A 21,499-nucleotide genomic window follows, 5' to 3' on the forward strand; every position below is an offset into this window, starting at 1 on the left:
AAGTCTTGAAATGCTATGAAAATATAACTCATCCAGAGAACACATCTTTTGGCAATTCAAATGATAAAAGTGGGTGTTCTAAGATTTGTAAAGTTCTGTTGAAGGCAGTGAGGAAGAAAAGTTAATGTTTAGTCTATTTATGTTCTATCAGGCTGTTTCTAAATAGCACAAATAATCTAATATTTCTTCACATGGGTACTAGAGTAATTTTCTAAAATGAAAACCTGATTACATTACGCCACTGCTTAAATCCTTCCTTAGTTTCTCTATCTTTTTTTTTTAATCGATGTATAGTTGATTTACAATGCTGTGTTAGTTTCAGGTATACAGCAAAGTGATTCAGTTATACACACACACACACACACACACACACACACACACACACACATATTCTTTTTCAGGTTCTTTTCCCTTAAAGGTTATTACAAAACATTGAGTATACTTCCCTCTGCTTGTCTGTTTTGTACGTAGAAGTATGTATATTTTAATTCCACACTCCTAATTTATCCTATCCCCCTCTTTCCCCTTTGTTAACCATAAGTTTATTTTCTAGGTCTGTGGTTCCTTTTCTGTCTTGTAACTGAATTCATTTGTATCTTTTTTTTTTTTTTTGCCTGCAGCATAAAGTCCAAACTTCTATATGTATCAGAGAAGACCCCTGCATGATGCTGTCCAACCTTCTCTCTTGCCCCTCCTGCCAGAGGCTCCTCCCTCTGCCCTAAATGCCCCCTCCTCAATCGCCTGTCTTGAAAGCGCCCAATCATTTCAATTCTGCTCTAGTGCCACCGCCTCTGGAAGACTTCCCCACCCCCTAGGAGGAAGTGAACACTCCCACCTTTGTCCCTCGAATGTGTCCTTCTCCTACCTGTATAACAGCACCTATGACAACTGAATGGCATGTCTGTGTTCCCACCAGGCTGTGACCTTCATGGAGCGAAGACCATGTCCTACGTATTTTAATAACATCACCAATTAACACGTTAGCTGACACTTCAAGGCCTCCATAAATGTTAAACCAAACAACTTTTAAAGTGTAAAATGGTATATAACTTTGTCTTTTAAAACGAAGATAGAATTAGGAAAGAAAACAGGAAAGAATAACTATAAATGATTTTATGGTTTCCAGCATTCAGCAGGTCTGCTTCTTTTCACTGCATATAAAAAACAGCAAATACAATGCAAAAAAGTATATATGGACCCTGAGGTGCACTCCCTGGGTGAGAGTTTGGGGAGAGATAGTCAGAGGAACAGGAAAATGTCTATCTATCCTGATTTTATGGCTACTGATAATTTAAAGATGCTCCTTACATAGTCACTTTCAAGGCAAATAATTTATCTGTGTTTTACTATATAACTTTATGTTCTTTAAATCTTGCACAAGCAGGGATTTATTTGCAGCGTGTGAGGCTGAGGAGAATACATGCACTTACAAACTTCTCTATGTTATAATATACAAACAGTCAATTTTAAATTCTTGAAGAAAGAAAAGAAAGAAAAAAACATCTGAAGTTAGCTTGCTTTCCTCTAGAGATGTGATTAAAAAGACTTAACTAGGAGGCAGTTTTTCACATGAAAGTTAATCCTTAAAATAAACGTCTGTTTATATATGGCAAGTTAAACAAACACTCCTCATAAAAGAAGGAGCATAACAAAAATGATGAATTTGTAACAGCTCCTGCAAATATAATCATATAGGCAAAGCATGGTTCCGCGAAAAATGCTGTGGTTTGAAAAATCTCAAAATAATGAGTAAACTAAAGGAAGAAACAAGGAATCTTTCTTGAAAATCGAAATATTTATTATATTCAATATTAATGTTCAACTAGAATAACAAATTGAATTTAGTAACAGACAAGAATTAGCTATGATCAGTTACTATTAACAATCTATGAAAAATAAGCATTAGATTTTAATTTTATTTTGTTCACAATTTCTAGGATAAGGGATAAGCTCTCCCCTCCCTCAAAATAAGGCTTAGAAAGATTTGCATTTAATGGCCATTTCATCATATAACCTGGCAGATATTAGTTTAGTACAATCTGACCTTCATGAAAAATCAGTGAAGTTGTATAGCCCCTAACCGTAATCCAATAACCCAGTTTCCAAATCTTAAAAACAAAAAGTTAAATGAATTTGGCTTTGAAAAAAAATTGTTTCAATAAAATAAGCTTTAAAAGTTTTAAGATCTCCTTTCTATCTGGCTTTCTGAGACTGTTTGCAGTCCAATGTCTTAAAGCTGTGCAATTGCTCATTTCGTGCCCCTTGCTAAAAGCAAACAAAAGTAATTTCTCTTTTAAATTATACACACATGAGCGCTCTAGGATTTCACCTAACATTTCAGAAACACCTCTGTGTCACAAGTTGAAGCTGCTTTGATGGCATACTACTTCAGTGTCCTGAGAAGAGGGCAACTTTACAAACAGCCCTTCAGTGAGCCTTTTTGTAAAGCTAAAAGTCTTTGAAAACATCAGTTACTGCCTGATTTATCTGATAAACATACATTTGCATATGTTGGCTTTGGGGGGGACATCAAATAGGTGTGGTGAAGAGCCTGATGTGGAGAACTGGAAAGGTCAGTGATGACTCATCTTTTACAGATGCCTTCAAAAATTCCAGAAGAATCTCGAGCTTCTAGTCTTGCCCCAACACGACCCCTTAAATTTCTCTTCTAGGGAATGGGAATGGAATTTGTTGTGATGGCAGATGTGGGTTGTTATGGACTAAATGTTTGGGGGCAATCCTAACCCCCAATTTGATGGTACTAGGCGGTAGGGCTTTTGGGAGGAGATTGTGTCAGGAGGGTGGGGTCCACATGAATGGAATTAATGCCCTTATATGTGAGACCCCAGAGCACTCTCTTGCCCCTTCCACCATGTGAGAACACAGCTAGAAGACGGCTATCTCTACCAGTACATTGATCTTATACTTCCCAGACTCCGGAACTGTGAGAAATAAATGTTTATTGTTTAAGCCACCCAGTCTTTGGCATTTTTGTTACAGCGGCCTGAACAGACTAAGACATGGGTCAAGAGAATTTTCACCACTCTATACTTTGTATGTAATCACGTCTTTCCTATCTCTTTTAACTCTCTATCTACTCCCCCCTCCCAAACAGAGAATTAGTCTTTGTCTTATACCTTTCTTTGCCGCATCCATTTTGTTATACAAGGTCCAGGAAAGCTGTCTATGTACAGGGTACCTGTACAGAACCTATAACATCTTGAGTCTAGACTTCCTTGAATGGTAAGCATCTTTAGTTTTACAGACTTTAATTTCTAAAGCGGAAATATCCTCATATGCTGTATATCTTTATGTGCTGTTGTGACATGTGAAACAATGGATATGAAAGGATACATAATTTTTTAAAAAGCTGGTATGACAAGATACCATCATCATTAACATTCGTCCCCGAGCTAAGCATTATTTATTACAGAACAGACCTTATCTTTCAATCCATCCCTTTCCACTCCTCCTGCCTTTGCCTTAGTTCAAGCTCCTCTCATTTCCTTGAACTCAGCAGTACCCTTCATGTCCTCCAGGCGATCAGTTTTTCCCACCACCAGTCCATTGTTCCCACCATGGACAGAATTATCCATAAGAAATATTTTTGATCTCGCCAAACTCTGGTTTAATAGGTTCAGTGCTTTCCTATCACCCACAGTGTAATCCCAGACTTGTGAGCTGGGCACACACTCTTCCTTCCATAAATGACCCACTTCCTGTAACAGCTTCATCTTCAGCACTCCTCCTAAATTCCTCTAACAGGAGAGGAAAAGAGAAGTACCTGCAAATCCCCAAATCCTCCATGCTTCCCTACGTCCAAGCTTTTGCACGAGCTCTTCCTTCTACTCATAATAGTTTCCTCTGCTTCTTCTTAGAAACCTCCCACCCCATCCTATCATCCTCCAGGGCTCAGGCGGCCATCATATCCACAGCACTATGCCCACACATAACTTATAGCGTTAATCATGTAGAATAGGAATTTTTAAAACTTCATCTCTCTCGCTCTCCTGTATCTTACTTATTTTTCCATCCTACACATATAACCATGGACTTGAGACTAAGAAAATAATGACTAATAAATTTATAGATTTAAATTTATTAAATAAAATTATAAATTTATAAATAAACAAAATAAATAACGTTAATAAATTTATTCAATAATTAGGAAACAAAAAGTAAGAAATTAAGAGGATTAAAACATTTTTTTCTGATAAGAACTTGAGGAATTAAGTGGAGAAAAATATTGCAATTTTTCTCTCTCCAGCAAGTCAATATACTGTCAGAAAGCACAAAGGAAATAGACCTGACTCCCCAGAAAAGCCCTGGATTGAGTTCCACTTCTGGCTCCATTTACTAGATTTGTGGGTGCAAATGAGCAATGACGTTTATGAGCCTAAGTTCCCCTACCTGTAAGGTGAAGATCACTGTCACCTGCCTTGTATTCTTCAGAGTTGTTAGGACAAAACAAAATGAAGTGTAAATATCTTTCATAAACTCCCAAATGCTGTATCAAGTGTCATTAATAAGCAAGGTACTATTTTAACAGGTCACACTTCTGGGAAAAGGTGTTTTTAGTGGGACTGACACAGTTCAGTAAAGACGTACCATTTCTGAACAAGAGCCCAATGCTTATATTTAGAGAAATTATCCAAAGATCAGCTTTAATAACATAAAGTATACAGTTCCAAAATGTATAGTTTTCTGAACATTTACATAAGAGAAATCAATCATGAAATTGTATTTAATAATGAAGCAGAGTTTAAAACTGCTATATAGTGTTAGTATTTTACTTTTTTAGAACATCAGTCTTATTTACCAGTAAGAATTAGAAAATGATGACAGTTGCTGTCGGATAACTCCACTTGGATGCCACTGGCTCTTCAAAATTCAATTAGGCTCAAACTGATCTCCCTATTAGATTAGAGTAGGGCCAGGCCCACCTTATTCACCACTGTAGCCCCAGCACTTACCACAGTTCCTAGCACACAGAATAGCTCTTAATTGCACAAAAGACTAAATGAAGTGAAGACGGATATTCAAGTAAAGCAGTTGAATGTCTTTTAGAGGAAACTTGAACTGTCCACTATCTTAAGAGCTTTTAAAGGAGACCCTGGGCAGGAAATTGACAGCACTCTGAGAACTGCACCCAGAGGTGCTTATGTTGTGGCCATCTCTTTCTCATTTGAAAATGTCCCTGCAGCAAATGTAAGCAATTAGTTGCTAACTATTCTCCTGGGGTTTCCTTTTTTTCCCCAAATTGAAAGCCATTCTGCTTTTATTCACTACCATTCCATCATTGCTAAGGAAGGCCATGTATCGCATCAGCATGAATATTGTATTTGGGTGGTATCCAGACTTATATCTATAAAGTGTGTAAACCAATGCTTATTTGTAATAAACTTTCTACCCTTCCCTATTCTATCCAACAGCTAAACTTACATTTGTTTGAAAGGTCAAATGCAAACCACACAGATCTGAATTCTACTCTACATCTCTAAACTAAAAGTCTATCTTGATCACCAGATTGCACTTTAATGTATGCATCTTCTATGACAATATCACTTTTTTCTTTTATTAGCTCCTCTATTTTTTGCCTGATTATAAAACAAGAACTATTTTTCTCCACACATATGCCAGAACTTATATTGAATGACTACTGCCCATCACCTTTTTTTAAAATTAATTTATTTTATTTATTCTTGGCTGCATGGGGTCCTCATTGCTGCGCATGGGCTTTCTCTAGTTGCAGCGAGTGGGAGCTACTCTTCGTTGATGTGCGTGGGCTTATTATCATTGCGGTGGCTTCTCTTGTTGCAGAGCACAGGCTCTAGGTGCGCGGGCTTCAGTAGTTGTGGCTCGCGGACTCAGTTGCTCAGCGGCATGTGGGATCTTCCTGGACCAGGGTTCGAACCCGTGTCCCCTGCATTGGCAGAGAGATTCTTAACCACTGCGCCATCAGGGAAGTCCTGCCCATCATCTTAAGACTTTGGAATGTAAACCATTTGGTGTCATTCTGATCCAGTCTGTCAATCTCTTTTACCATCCAAGTATTAAATTGCTTAAAGCCTGGTTTTTCTATCAGCCTCCAAATTTCCCTCAGTTCCTCTCGATTCCAGACCCTTTGGCTTTGTGCCTTGTGTTCTTCTTTCCCCTTCTGAATTTTGTCCCACCATGAATTTCCTACTGTCTTAAAAACAAATTTAAGCCTCTTTGTTAAAATAAGTATACATACATTACATTAAGCTCTATCAAATACACCAGTTATTCTAAAATTTGGCTGATCATCTGAATCACATGGAGAACTTTATAAACATGGACAGCCTCAGTTCATCTGGGACTTTTTAAAATTGAAGTATAGTTGATCTACAGTATTGTGTTAGTTTCAGGTGTACAGTAAAATGATGCAGTTATATATATTTTTTTCAGATTACTTTCCATTACAGGTTATTACAAGATATTGAAATAGTTCCCTGTGCTATACAGTAAATCCTTGTTGCTTATCTATTTTATGTATAGTAGTTTGTACCTGTTAATCCCATACTCCTAATTTGTCCACCCCCTTTCCCCTTTGGTAATCATAAGTTTGTTTCTTATGTCTGTGAGTCTGCTTCTGTTTTGTATGCAGATTCACTTGTATTATGTTTTAGATTCCACATATAAATGATATTATACTGTATTTGTCTTTCTCTGTCTTTATTTCACTTAACATAATAATGTCCTCTGAGTACATCCATGTTGTTGCAACTGGCAACATTTCGTTCCTTTTTATGGCTGAGTAACATTCCACGGTATATATATACCCCATCTTCTTAAGCCAATCATCTGTTGATGGACGTTTAGGTTGCTTCCATGTCTTGGCTATTGTAAATAGTGCTGCTATGAACATTGGGGTGCTTGAATCTTTCCAAATTAGAGTTTTCATTTTTTGCAGATATATACCCAGGAGTGGGATTGCTGGATCGTATGGTAGTTCTATTTTTAGTTGTTCAAGGAAGCTCCGTACTGTTTTCCATAGTGGCTGCACCAATTTACATATCTGGGACGTTTTGATTCAACAGGTCTGGAGTAGGGTATATGAACCTACACATATTAAAATCTCTTTTCATGGGCTTCCCTGGTGGTGCAGTGGTTAAAAATCCGCCTGCCAATGCAGGGGACACGGGTTCAAGCCCTGGTCTGGGAAGATCCCACATGCCGCGGAGCAACTAAGCCCGTGCGCCACAACTACTGAGCCTGCGCTCTAGAGCCTGTGAGCCACAACTACTGAAGCCCGCGTGCCACAACTACTGAAGTCACGCGCCTAGAGCCCGTGCTCCGCAACAAGAGAAGCCAGCGCAGTGAGAAGCCCGTGCACCGCAACGAAGAGTAGCCCCCGCTCGCCACAAATAGAGAAAGCCCGCGCACAGCAACGAAGATCCAATGCAGCCAAAAAAAAATAAATTTTTAAAAATCTCTGTTCATCATTATGATCATCAGTCAGGTTTAATAAACTCTCATAAACATATTTAAGTATAATAATTTGTATAAAACCTTGAAAAGATATAATTTAGCACTTTAATTGATATTCAGTCTGATCATTTACTCTTATTTAGCTTTGAACATTTTACAGGTTTGGTGTTAGAATCTTTCTAAAACATGGTTTTAGGAAGTACTGTATCTCTATGCTCAAAATGTTTCTTCCCTCTGTATATGGAACCCCATTAGGGTACCACTCCTGCCCTCTTTCCACCCCACTGCCTCTGCTCCAGCCAGTGGGGGGAGCCATTTGGGTTTAATAACTGAGCATGCTCACTCAAGCTCTTCTCTTCCTCCTCTTGAGAGCCAGCGGCCCACAAGAAACCAGGCTGTACTCAACTATCATTCAGAGAAAAAACAGATTTGATCTGCAGAAGGAGGCTAGGATAAGACCCCTCTGGATGAGGAAACGAGGAGTTGGCATCTGCACTGGACACGACCATGTGGCGGGAAATGGGGGGTGGAGGCGTGTGGACAGAAAAGAGCAGCCCTAGATGCTTAATCTTCCCCCTTCCTGAATAATGTCTCCAGCCTGCACCACCACCCAAACCCATGCTGGCACCCGCCTGACCTCACTGAGAAAGTGAATACTGGCAGAGGAACTGCAGTGGCAATGACGACGACATGTTTCAGTCAGGAGCCAGAGGATAACGCAGTGAGCCAGGAAGATCCCAGCTTACAGAAGAACGGAGCTAGCACGTGTTTCCAGAACCAGTATTTAAGGATAACGCAGTAAGGTGATGCAGGCGCTTTGTTTACATCACAAAATAGTTCCCTTTCTATAAACTGCCACTTGAAGCAGTTGTCCTCAAGCAGTTTTGTGCATCAGAATATATGACCGTGCACTTTGGTTTTTTATCTTATTTTTTAAAATTTATTTTATTGAAGCATAGTTGATTTACAATGTTGTGTTAATTTCTGCTGTACAGCAAAGTGACTCAGTTATACATATATATTTTTTTCCTATTCTTTTCCATTATGGTTTATCACAGGATATTGAATATAGTTTCCCTGGGCTGTACAGTAGGACCTTGCTGTTCATCCATTCTATATGTAATAGTTTAGAATGCACTATATTTATAAATTAATGCATTCTAAAGCAAAATAATAGACATTATACCAACATATTCTAATTACCCTCTATGTCAATAAACCATCTAACGATTATGAAAGTAGTTTGTCCCCTACACCGGTTTGTAATTGTCCTGAGAAAAGCTATAGCTATAATTACCTTCCTGAGACTGTGGTTATTTTGTGAAGTTTTATTTGTTCATTCCTAAAACTAAGCTTTCTCTCCATTTTTAATATGTTCCTTCTTTAGGAGTTTCTAAATGTTATTTTTTGGATTAATATTAAAGTGATAAAAATAGATGATTTTATAAAGTGCTCTTATACTTTTATTCAAAGGAGAAGGAACAAAATGTCCATGCTGTATACACATCAGATGTACTTTTTTTCATGAAACACCCTGAACTACAACACATTACCACAGGGTGGTAGTGGTGTTATGCCCGATGCCCAGCTTTTTCTTTCAGAGCCGGGAACATAGATAGACCTTTTGTCAGAGTTAGACCGATCCTTGCCTAGATCCCATGAGTGGCACATAATAACTCTGCTGTAAAGGGGTAAACAAATCTATCCTTCTAATCCTGAATTCACTTCTTCCTTTATTAAAGGAAGGATTCACTCACTTCCAAGAATAATCCCTTTGCCTACACATGACATTTTGATGTAACTATTTGCCCACTCGGCCACAATGACACAACTATTTTGATGCAGGGGCATTTTGATGTGGCTAAAATAAACCACTGAACATTACTTTTTTTTTTTTTAACTAGTAAGTAATGTGCATAACAAACGACCTCACGCCATGCCTAAGTGTCGCAATATTGCTGCCCTGTGCTCCCAGTTCAGACGGCAGTGCAACCGAGGGGTCAGTGGTCAAAGGGTCCAGACAGTCAGGGATGGGACGGGAAATAGGGTGATGCTCAGGATCTGGCTACATCTAACCAGGAGTCCTATCTTTACCACACATATTTATCTCAGAAAGGGCTATTAACCAATCTGTGTAAAATATCTGTTTATTTTCTGGAATTTCAATTGTAATCTTCAATAATCTGCTCTTCAAGTTCACTGGTTCTTCCCCAGAGATTATCTGGGTCCCAATTGCATAAGAAAATCTCAGTTACATTTCTGCCAGTTCTCTGAATTCATTGATAGATGGGTAGGTAAGTAGATGGGTAGGTAAGTAGATGGGTAGGTCAGTAGACAGGTAGGAAGGAAGGGAAAAAGGGAGGGAGGGACGGAGGAAGGAAGAAAGAAAAAAAAAGAAAGGAAGGAAGAAAAAAAGAAGGAAAGAAAGAAAGAGAGGGACGGAGTGAGGGAGGCAGGGAGGGATTATTTTTAAAATCATAAACTCCACTCTAATGACGGTTTCAATTGGCAGGACTGATACCCCTAAAAGGAAAACTCGGTTCTAGTAGATTTTTTAAGACCATCTTAACTGTTCCCCAAAATGAATAAAATCAAATGTGACTGTCCTCTGTGATCAGAACAGGGCAGAGTAAAGGTGAGAGACGAAGTCTGGGCAAATCACTAAGTAAAACGATAACACACACACAAATACCAACACAGGTTCCATACTTCGGTCATGACAGTGTGTTCCTTTATCACGATCCATTTCCTGTCCTCCGTTTATTCCTCCTCTGAGATCTTCCCTGCCCTACTCTATCCCCTGCCAGAAAAACTTAACTCCTCCCTTCTTTGTGCTACTTTTGTGCATTGTTCTTCTCTCTGTGCCTTGTAGTGTACTCATCTGTTTGCGTGATGCACAGGTGTGTAGAGCTGTACAGTCTGGGTGCAAATCTCAGCTCCACAGCTGACCAGTTGATAAAGACCTGGAGCAAATGACTTAACCTTTCTGTGCCTGGGTTTCTTGTCCTTTGAATTGTGGATAATAACAACGACAACTAACTTGTAGGGGTGTGGTAAGGACTAAATGAGCCAATGTATTCATGTAAAGTATTTACGACACTTCCTGGCACACAGGGCTCAGCAGATATCAGTTGTTCTTATGTTATTCTCGCTCCTGTCCCTTATGAGGCGGCAACTCCCCAAAGGCAGGACCGCGTTTACTCCATCTTTCTATCCCTGGTACCCAGCCCCATGCCCATCACCTCAATGGTACCTATAATTTGTTTGTTAAATGGAACTGAACTATTTCCTCTGCCTTCCATCACTGATTGTTCCCTCCCCACCCGTTCTTTCCCCCAGCATGTCTGCTCTTAAAAAGTATAAACTTGTTTCACCTCTTGATTATGTCCCAGATTCCAATCTATGCTTGCCTCTTCTTTAAACTTCCTTTAAAGTTCTTTTTTTTTCCCCCAAAAGTAGAATATTCTTATTGCCCTTTCATCTTCTTCAGGCTTAATGCCTAGCTTTCACTCCTTCTTCAAGAAAACTGCCCCTTGGCTATTTCCAAACATATCCTACCTGCCAAATCTCTCTGGGTGAACTTATCCTCCCATTATGTCCTCTAAATAGATACAGATCTCCTAAAACAAATTTCTCCATTTATTCTCAGTTTTTTAACTCCAGCTCCATGGAGATGCTATCACCAGCTGAAACTCAACAAGTCTATTTTATTTCATGTCATATATGTTTTTGCGTAATTTTAAAAAACACATTTGCCTGGTCCAGGAAACCTAGATTCTAATTCTGAAACTCCTGGGAAAAAACTACACAACACTGGGTAAAAGTCATCCAACCTGGAATTCAACACGAACTCAGCACCTTCCCACGGCACCTCTGCTTCTCTTCCTGTGACCCCATCTGTCAGCAGCCGCAGCAGCGTCTTCCTAAGCACATAATCCCCAAACTTCTGAACTATCTTTAATTCTCTCTTGCCCCTAAATTCCTTAGTTTGCCATCAAAATGATCTGGAAACACGGTCTCCCTGTCTGTTCCTGCTGCCCGTGCCCCCATTCTGGTAACTCCGTTACTTCTCACCTAGACACCTCCTATGGAGAAACGAAAAGCAGCACTGCAGGAAGCATCTCCTGCTGCAGACAAGAGCTGGACGAGCAGCCAGCCTGCCACCAGCACTCATCCTTCATTTGGAAGTGACTGCTTCCCCTTCAAGTCTGGCCCGAGTGTGGAAAACAGCTCCACTCTTAATAGCCCATAATAAAATGGGGGCAACACAGAACACTCAAACAAGTCTTTACCAAAGACTGGCGATAACAAAAGGAGGAAACACAGAGAAGACCTTGCCAGACAATAGGAACAAAATACCTCTTGTCCGCCAGGCTTGTGAGCCCAAAGAGAGACCCAGGACCTCTGTGTCTTGGCTCTCCCAGCAGGTGCACACCAGGTGTTCCCTGACCGCCAAGGAGCACAAGCTCAAGAGGCACCACCTTCAAGGTCTCCAAACAAAACCCACGATGAGGAACCTTCCTCGCAGTTGTTCTTCACTCACAGGGATGCTGGCTTACTGCGAAGGCCTCAACTGGACAGCACGATCCAACAAACGTTCCCTATTGTTCATAAAAGGAAATCTAGTCCCCACTAATTAATTCTCTATACTCCTTTCCTCCAGAATTGTTTCCTGAAGATACAGCTCTCATCCTGTCGCTTCCCTGTTCAAAATCGTGGTTGGCTGTTCATAAACCACAGAGTAAAACAAAAACCCTGCATCTGAGGCCCTTGACTGTCTACATCTTTACTTGGCTTCGTAGCCCCCTCTCTAGGGGCAACGTCCAGCCTCACTGGTCCTGTAGCTTATGCTCCCGGCTTACTGGTCTACCTGCCATTTGCTGAACAAAACACGGACCCTCCTATCTTGGGACCCACATTTACATGTCTTTCCAGAGGCCCGGAATGCTTTTCCCCAGGATCTTTCCTCCTCACTGACTCACCTCTAACTGTTGGGCTTAAACACCCTCCTTTCCAAATGCACCACCTAGGTAGAGCTCACTCATTTGCAATTCCATGTGCTCGGTCCTCATGGAGCCCTATTTGTAAAAGGTAATGGATTCGCAGAGGAGAGCAATGTGCTAAGATTATGTTTACTCTAAAAAGCTTATCTCTCATTTTCAATATTATCAGTGGTCCGTGAATTCTGAAAAATATATTAATTACAGTATGAGAAAAAAATAAATCATAAGACAGATCAAGTTACCCACTCGATCTGTAGACGATAGTTTAACCGTATCTCCCTAACCCCCAAAGGTCATTCTAGGATCCAAATTATTTTATTTCTTCCTCATCCTACTCAAACTCCAATCCACTTGAGAAAAGCTGTGTTGAGAAAAGCTGTGTCGAGAAAAGTGAATGTTTTGTTTTTGGCCTGGAGTGGAACATTTCCTTTCCCTCTCTTCAACTCCCATATCCCTACATCTTGATGCCTATGTTAGGCCATATCACAGATGTGGTACCTTTATTGTACACAATTCTCTGTGTACACATAGAATTTGTCGGCTGAGGTTAAACAGAGCCAGGGAAGATTCTAAGGCTTGCTGTACTTTTCCCCTGGAAGGTGAGGCAACCAAGGACTACTTCGCTCCAATGCTTAATACAAATTCCGTAAGTTCAGAGGTGAAAATCAGGTTCTATGATTCACACATGAAATATATCATATTTTACGTATCTTGTCATTCTTTTAACACATATTGAATGCCTACTACGTGTCAAGAACTATTCTAAGCCTTGGAGATAGAGCAGTAAACAAAACAGATAAAAATGTCTGCCTTCCTGGAGCTAATAGTATATTGGAGATCATACTTAAGGTTCTAGAAAGGGTTTTCACAACATCTAATTTCATTTTAACCAGAAATGAAAGGTGTGGATAATCTACTCACTTACTTATAAACCTCACTAAACTAGTTTGTAAGTATGAACCCAAAAGTCTGAAAATAGCATGTAAAAGAATACATATAAAAGTTTAGGACAACATCCTATGACCACTCAAAGAATAATTTCCTACATGAGAAAGTAAGTTATCACCTCAGAGTAGCAGAACCTAAGTCTAAATGGGCTACAGGGAGAAAATTTACCACTCACTTCCAAAAAGATGCCTGTTTTCTTTTATCATATGTATAACCTGAGGTTATAAAAGTTTTAAAACTTCACACACATACAAACACACACACAACTATACACATTGTTTTAGAAGGCCAAGGTCATGTATATTTTTTTATAAAAAGCACCTTCAGAAAAATTTTTTTCATAATGACTCTACTAATACTGCTTTACTACTAGTATCGGTTTTTCCTATGGTGGAAAGACAGCAAGTAACTAAAGTCAGAAACGTTATGATGGGGAACTATAGGTCTTAGGCATTATATAAAAACTTGTTAATAAGTAAGCAGTCTCAGGATAGAAAGATTCTATGTAGATCAGAGAGAAACCTTTTTATGAGAGAAACAGCTAGTGGTCTACCATAGTCCATTCTTCCCTTCCCCGGTACTTGGCCTTCTAGCTACAAACTCCATTCCCTGGCCTCCCTTATACGCACCCATGTGACTAAGTTTAGGCCAATGGGAAGTGAGTAGAAGAGATGGGGGCAACTCAAGTGTCATTCCCCTTAGAGATACTTGGCCTAGATTTGGACTATGTTTTCCCCACTTTCTGCTGGCTGGCAATGGTGATGACTTGGGCAACCTTGAAATGTGCCCACTGATGCTGCATTTCCCAGGTGCTGAATGTTTGTGTCCCCCCAAAGTTCATATGTTGAAGCCAAACCCCAATGTGATGGTATTAGGAAGTGAGGCCTTTGAGATGTGAATAGGTCTCTACCCTCATGAACTGGATAAGTGCTCTTATAAGAGAGACCCCAGAGAGCTCCCTTGCCCCTTCTGTCATGTGAGGACACAGCTAGAAGATGGCCATCTATGAACTGGGAGGCAGGCTCCCACCAGACACTGCATCTGCTGGCACCTTGACCTTGGACTTCCTACCTCCAGAACTGTGAGAATAAATGTTTTTTGTTTATAAGCCACCCAGCCTACGGTATTTTGTTATAGCACCCCAAACAGAGTAGAACACAAACTTTTCACAGTTGGATGAACCCTGTGGCTAAGCTCTTGCACATGGGATTTGAGCAGAGGTAATGAGTGCCCTCTGGCCTAGGCCTTGATACATGGGCCTCTCTCCTCCAAGTTTTCTTCCTCCGCTTTCTGGTTGGAACCTGGAACATAAGGGACCCCCCCCAGGTAAGGACAATCCCTTGGGGAGATGGCAAGGAAACAATACAGAAGGAACCAGGGTCCCTGAGTGGACTCACGTAGCAGAAACACTCACTCACCTCAGAAACTTTCCTTGGACTGTGATGTAAGAGAGAAACTTCTTTGTTCTCTCTGTCTCTGAATTTGGGGGGGGGGGGTTCTTTATTACAACTTGGCAACTCTAATATTCAAGCTATGTTAGAGTCATCCCACCAGCTCTGGACCACATGCCTCTAAACTGTTACTGGTGAGAGAGGAATACATTTCTATATTATTTAACCCACTATATTTGGGGGTTTTTGTGACAGCAAGTTCGTCAACATATACTATGTTCCTACCATCTAATCTGTAATAAGTCAGTATATATAATTCTAGGAATAGGTACAAGACTCTACCCAGCATCCAATATCTTTTTCTCCTTCCTCACAGAACCCTGATTAGATACCCACTCTTTCTCTGCAAGTCATATGCTTAGGGGATGCTGAATCTATTCCTAGCTCTAGCAAGTACATATTAATTAGTTTAATAAGTTGCTATGAGGATTGCTTTCCCCGTGCCATCTGTAATTAGTTCAGAAGTGGGATGAGACCCAATTCCAGCCAATGAGGTGTGAGTGGAGGTCTGGGGGTGGGGAGGGACTGATTCTGGTATACCGGAAAAGAGAGCCTGTTTTCTGTCTGCTGTCTGGATGTGACACCTAACGGATAAAGTATAACAAGAGTCCCCATAGAACACACATAATAAATAAACCAATCCTAAGAATAAAATAGAAATAATATACTACTCCAGCCTAATCATGAGCTGAAAGAAACATATTTAATTACTAGCCCCCTAATAGCCTTAAAAGGCACTGGAACCACCACAAACAGAAAAGAACTCGGCTGTGTTAAATAGTGTCTTCCATTTGCTTTACTCTTACTTCAAAATGGCAATCCACAAGACTGTGAGGCTTGAAAATTCCAAAACTAGAAACCTCAAATAAATCTATAACAGTCTCCTGCTTATCCCAGACTACAGAGTACTCACGGAAAGAGCAGCAAAAATCCCACTTGCCTGACCCATTAATTCCTGTTGTTTCTCTTCAACGGAGCACAATGCAGGTTATTATTCTTTCGCTTACTTCTGATTAATTCTCAACACAATCTCTTAAAAGCTTTTCTAAACATTCTGTACTCTCATCAAACTCCAAATCAGTATAGCCATGACCCCAAATAAGTAAGGCTCCCTGGAGTGCAAAAGCAGCAAAAACTGTGTTCTTTATCCACTGCACCTTTAATCCAGTCAGAAGCCTATTCCTTCCCTGTCATGGATGAAATCTATTCCCAAGCTTTGCCAGTCATTCACAAAAATTCAAAGTTCTCTGGCCACCTTTAGTCACAAAAACCATTATATTTCAGTAAGTAAAATGTCCAGCCCAAACTCCAAACTTTATTCAAAGTTCAAGATTCTCCCCTCCCCAGTCCAGGCTGTTCCAGGCACAGAAAGGCTTCTTTTCTTCAACCTGTCAGCTCCTTCCTTCAATTTACCACCCACAGTGTCTGCCTCCTCAAAGGGGCCTCTTCGTGGGTTCTGCAAAGATTTTCCTTCTGGAAACATCCTTGTGCAGCTCCCCCTAGTTTGGGCTCAAGCAAAGCCTCTTCAGGTGACACTTAGAATGCCTGCCCACCCTCCAGCCTCTGCGTCTGATGGGCACACCTCTAGCCTGTACTGCAAAGGTCACACTGTCCCTGGTAGGAAAGGCTCTTCAGTAGGGCCACTCTTAATTTAAAAGATCACCCACCAGGCCCTCTCCTGGTCCATGGAAAACAAACCCTGCTGCCTTGTTTTTTGTTTTGTTTGTTTGGTTTTTATTGAAGTATAGTTGACTTACAATGTTGTGTTAGTTTCAGGTGTACAGCAAAGTGATTCAGTTATACATACATACATACCTATTTTTTTATTCTTTTCCCTTACAGGTTATTGCGTAATATTGAGTACAGCTCCCTGGGCTATACAGTAGGTCCTTGTTGCTCATCTATTCTATATATAGTAGTGTGTGTCTGTTAGTCCCAGACTCCTAATTAATCCCTCCTTGCCCGCTCCCTTACCACTTCCCCCTTTGGTAACTATAAGTTTGTTTTCTATGTCTGTGAGTCTATTTCTGTTTTGTATGAAGTTCATTTGCATCATTTTTTAGACTCCACATATCAGCGATATCATACGATATTTGTGTTTCTCTTTCTGACTTACTTCACTCAGTATGATAATCTCTAGGTCCATCCATGTTGCTGCAAGTGGCATCATTTCATTCTTTTTTACAATATTCCATTGTATACACATACCACGTACCCTTTATCCATTCATCTGTTGATGGACATGCTGTCTTGTCATTAGTGAAAGCACAGGGGGCCCCAGAGCAGCTGAGCCTCTTGGCTCTGAAGCCAGGCAGGCAGGTAGAGCTCCAGCATTTGACCTCTAAACTTGTCTAGTCCAGAGTCAGTGTCCACACAGATCATGTCAAGAGAGCCAAATGGTCTCCTTCCAACACCCTCACTCAGGTGAAATGGAAGCATCCCATTTCCTCCCGCCCTCTCAGCCCCTGTCTTGGTCTCTTCAAGCTTGACCACACCTTCAAGGTGGTGAACTAAGAGGTGCAAACCTTACTTAGGAATGTGGATATCACTGCCACCTATGGTTTGCAATCTTCTGGGGCGTCACCCAAAACTGAAACAGAGTGAAACCCATGCCAACGTCCTGTTTCTCTTGTTTATCCCAACATTCAATATGTCTACCTCTTCGTACTTACTCTTCCTCCAATGTCTAGAACAGATCCAGTCCTTCTGTTCTCACATTTTTTCCACACACCTCTTTCTACTTGGCCATTACTTGTTCCCCTATGTCTCTCCCTCTTGCCACTGTCAAATCTCTAGGACAAACTGTCTAAACTCATCTCTTCCGTTTTTTCATCAGGCATTTCCTCTGACCATCTGTAAATATATTTTTCCTCCAGAAGTCCCTGAAACACAACTCAAAAGTCACCTGTGACCTCTTAGACCAGTGCTGTCCCATAGAACATCCTGCAACGATGGAAACGTTCTCTATCTGCACTGTCCCAGGAGCACTCGCCACACGTGGCTATTGAGCACCCGAAATGTACTAGTGAGACTGAAAAACTGAGTTTTTAATTGTTAATTTTAATTGATTTTAATTTAAATAGCCACACATGGCTAGTGGCTATTGTGCTGGACAGCACAGTCTAGACAAATCAAGTGGCTTGTTCCCAGTTTGCAATCTACCTTAATGCTACATCATTTGGTACTGCCAACATTCCTCCAAGAACTTTCCTTTACCATTAGTTCTAGGAGACTATTTAAAGAGTTTGCGTAATTTAAATCAATGGCCTAAAGTAAGAGGCCAGAATGGGCTGGGGAAACAACATAAATATATGCAAAGAGTAATTAATCAGCAAGTGGTGTGTGCTTTGGGGAAGGGAGGAGACAGGAGTGAAGAGGATGAGCAGATTAGGGCACATTCTAAGGGCAGGGATTATTGGGGGCGGGGCGGGGGCACTGGGTCGGTAAGCTAGAGATGGACCGTAAGGACCACTGACACAGCTTGGGGAAAAAATCATGGAAATAAAAATTTAGAGCAGAGAAGATACCTACAGATGAGAAAACAAAGATGTGCTTAAGGTCTTGCTTTCCCCCACAATAGGGTTTGAGTTTCAAGCATTTAATTATAAGCTTCAGTGCTTTAAGAAAATTAACTCGGGCTTCCCCAGTGGCGCAGTGGTTAAGAATCCGCCTGCCAATGCAGGGGACATGGGTTCGAGCCCTGGTCCGGGAAGATACCACAGGCCGCAGAGCAGCTAAGCCCGTGTGCCACAACTACTTAGCCTGGGCTCTAGAGCCTGCGAGCCACAGCTGCCGAGCCCACATGCCGCAACTACTGAAGCCCACGCGCCTAGAGCCCGTGCTCTGCAACGAGAAGCCACCGCAATGAGAAGCCCACGCACCGCAATGAAGAGCAGCCCCCTCTCGCCGCAAGTAGAAGAAAGCCTGCACACAGCAATGAAGACCCAGTGCAGCCAAAAATTTAAAAAAATAATTTTAAAGAAATTTAAAAAAAAAGAAAATTAACTCTAGCAGTGGGATGCAAGAGGGATTAGAAAGGAGAAAGTCTGAAGGTGCTGAAGGCAGCTCTGATAAACCAAGAGGAAGGCAAACTGGATTCCACAAGGTGGTTTTCAAATAATTTTAGTAGTGGATTCTCAGTGTATATGTAAGTGAGATGTTTTATTAAAGTAAATTCATCTTTTGGTTTAAGTGGTTAAAACTGTATATTATGATATGAATAAAAATTGTATATTACAACAGGAACAAAACTGTTTCAAATTCCAGGCCTTTTTCCAAACATGACTATTGCATTGGCACCAGTCAACACGTTGGTGGTATCTAATGTGTAAAACTTCATACATAATATACTGTTTGCCCATGCTGTTTCTCATTACTGTTTTTGAAATGTTTTCAAACATATTAAAAAAATTCAATCCAGAACAAATGCTTATTGATCCCGTGAAGCACCTCTGCAGCCTCCAGTATTCTGGGGAATACAGTGTGAAAATCATTCAGCCACAGGTTAGGGCCCAAGATGCCTGGCTCCATCACTCTGCTTTACAGCTTTCCATCACAATTATCACCTTCGAATATGATGCACAATCTATTTATTTATTATACTTATGCTTTTCTTATGATGATACATGATTTATATGTATATATGATTTTTATATGTCTTGGTCACTGCTGCATCCAATTGTGAAACAGTTGCCTGGCACACAGTTGATGCTCAATAAATATCTGTTGAATGAATGAATTCAGTATCTTCTGAGCCTTTGCCCTTGCTTACTAGTGCTGCTTCACCTGTAGTGAAAACAGCCTCAGACCCACCACCTTCTATTCCAGCAAACACTAAACTACACCCATTACATCCTCTTCCCTTTTTTGGGGGGAGGGGGCTATATTTTTATTTTATTTTTTTTGCGGTACACGGGCCTCTCACTGTTGTGGCCTCTCCCGTTGCGGAGCACACGCTCCGGACGCACAGGCCCAGCGGCCACGGCCCACAGGCCCAGCCGCTCCGCGGCATGTGGGATCTTCCCGGACCGGGGCACGAACCCGTGTCCCCTGCATCGGCAGGTGAACTCTCAACCACTGCGCCACCAGGGAAGCCCATCCTCTTCCCTTTTAAAGGTTGAGTCCCAAAGAGAAGCTGCTTTGTCAAAGGGTGTATGTACTCTTCAATTTAGTAGATATCAGCATAGTACTTTCCCAGAAGGTGTGGGACATTTGTTACAATCCGTGAACCGAGGTGAGAAGGCTTTGTGGAGAACGCAGTATTGAGCTGGGCCTTGGCAGACAGGGTGAGGACAGAGCATCCCAGCAGAAGAGACCGTGTGAGGAGCGTGGAGATGGTTCGAAAAGGATTGGAAGAAAAGAACTGTTCTGTCACCTGTGCCTGGGACCAGATGAGGTCAATGTCTTAGGGGATGGATGAGAAAGAAGATGGAAAGAACCTGTGGCCCTGAATGACCGCACGGATCAGAGCTGCCCGCCAACCTGGACTGCTCACCTGAGTCTATGACATCAGAGGGAAATAAACCACTCTGTTCTTTAACGGGTTGAATTATTGTCGGATCTCCCCCAGTGGGTAAACACCAACCTTCCATGCTGCCGATAGGACCCTATGCAAAGCACTTTCCTAACGCATCCCACATTTTTCCTGAAATTTTCAAGGTCCATATCTCTGTATCCATGAAGGGGTACAGGCTCCCTGATGGCCTTTCTTCAGCCCCAGTACTTTGCACACTCCCTGGCACATATCAGGTACTTAAACAAATATGTTGAGAGGCTAGAATTGAATGGACACACTGGAGACATATTGCAAAGGAAGAATCGGCAAGAATTGATAACATCAGATACAGAGAGTAAAGAAGAGAGACAGGAGGACGGCAAAATTGGTACTACCATTACAGAAAGCAGAGACACTAGAGGGTGGCCCAAGCACTGTGATGCAGGACAAGCTCTTAGTGGGGAGGTTGTGGGTTGGAATGAGCCAGGAAAGAGCTGGTGAACTGGGTACCTTTACAGTTACTCACAAACCTTCTACACTCTGTCGATCAGGGTGGATGAAAAGATGAAGAGCTCAATTTTAAACATGCATTTGTGACGAAAGGCTATCCGAGCCGAGATGAAGCATCCTTTCGTTATCTTGGCCCAGAAGAATTTCTCTCTACTGTGACATTCTATAGCACTAAGTCTAATATAAAATTTAGCATTTAATCATGTTCCCTGTGAATTTGTAATTGTTCCAACGAGAAAAGTTTTTGCTAAATGCTTTCACACTTCAGTGTACTCCTGGGATGTGCCCTTAAATATATAAAACTTACTTTTCTCAATTAACAGTAGCTCTGAAGCACAGCCTTTAGCTTAAGAATAGCTCACATAGCACTAGCACATATATGCACTCAAATATTTCTTTAATTATTGGATTTTTAATATAACTCATTTTAGAAACACATATTACTTTTAGTTATTTATGTATTTATGATGTATTTATTTTTGGCTGCGTCAGGCCTTCATTGTTGGGTCTTCGTTGCTGCGCTGGGGCTTTCTCTAGTTGCGGCGAGCAGGGGCTACTCTTCATTGCGGTGTGCAGGCTTCTCATTGCAGTGGCTTCTTTTATTTTGGAGCTCGGGCTCTAGGCGTGTGGGCTTCAGTACT

General features: G+C 41.1%; 1 protein-coding gene across 6 annotated transcripts in view; it reads right to left on the reverse strand.

Moving 5' to 3' along the window:
* The window catches only part of DGKH (diacylglycerol kinase eta), a 184,094-nt gene that overhangs the window by 115,059 nt on the left and 47,536 nt on the right, over positions 1-21,499 (reverse strand). The window lies entirely within an intron of this gene.

Source organism: Mesoplodon bidens (genome assembly GCF_964165515.1).
Source record: "Mesoplodon bidens genome assembly, chromosome: 17".
Taxonomy (NCBI): Eukaryota; Metazoa; Chordata; class Mammalia; order Artiodactyla; family Ziphiidae; genus Mesoplodon; species Mesoplodon bidens.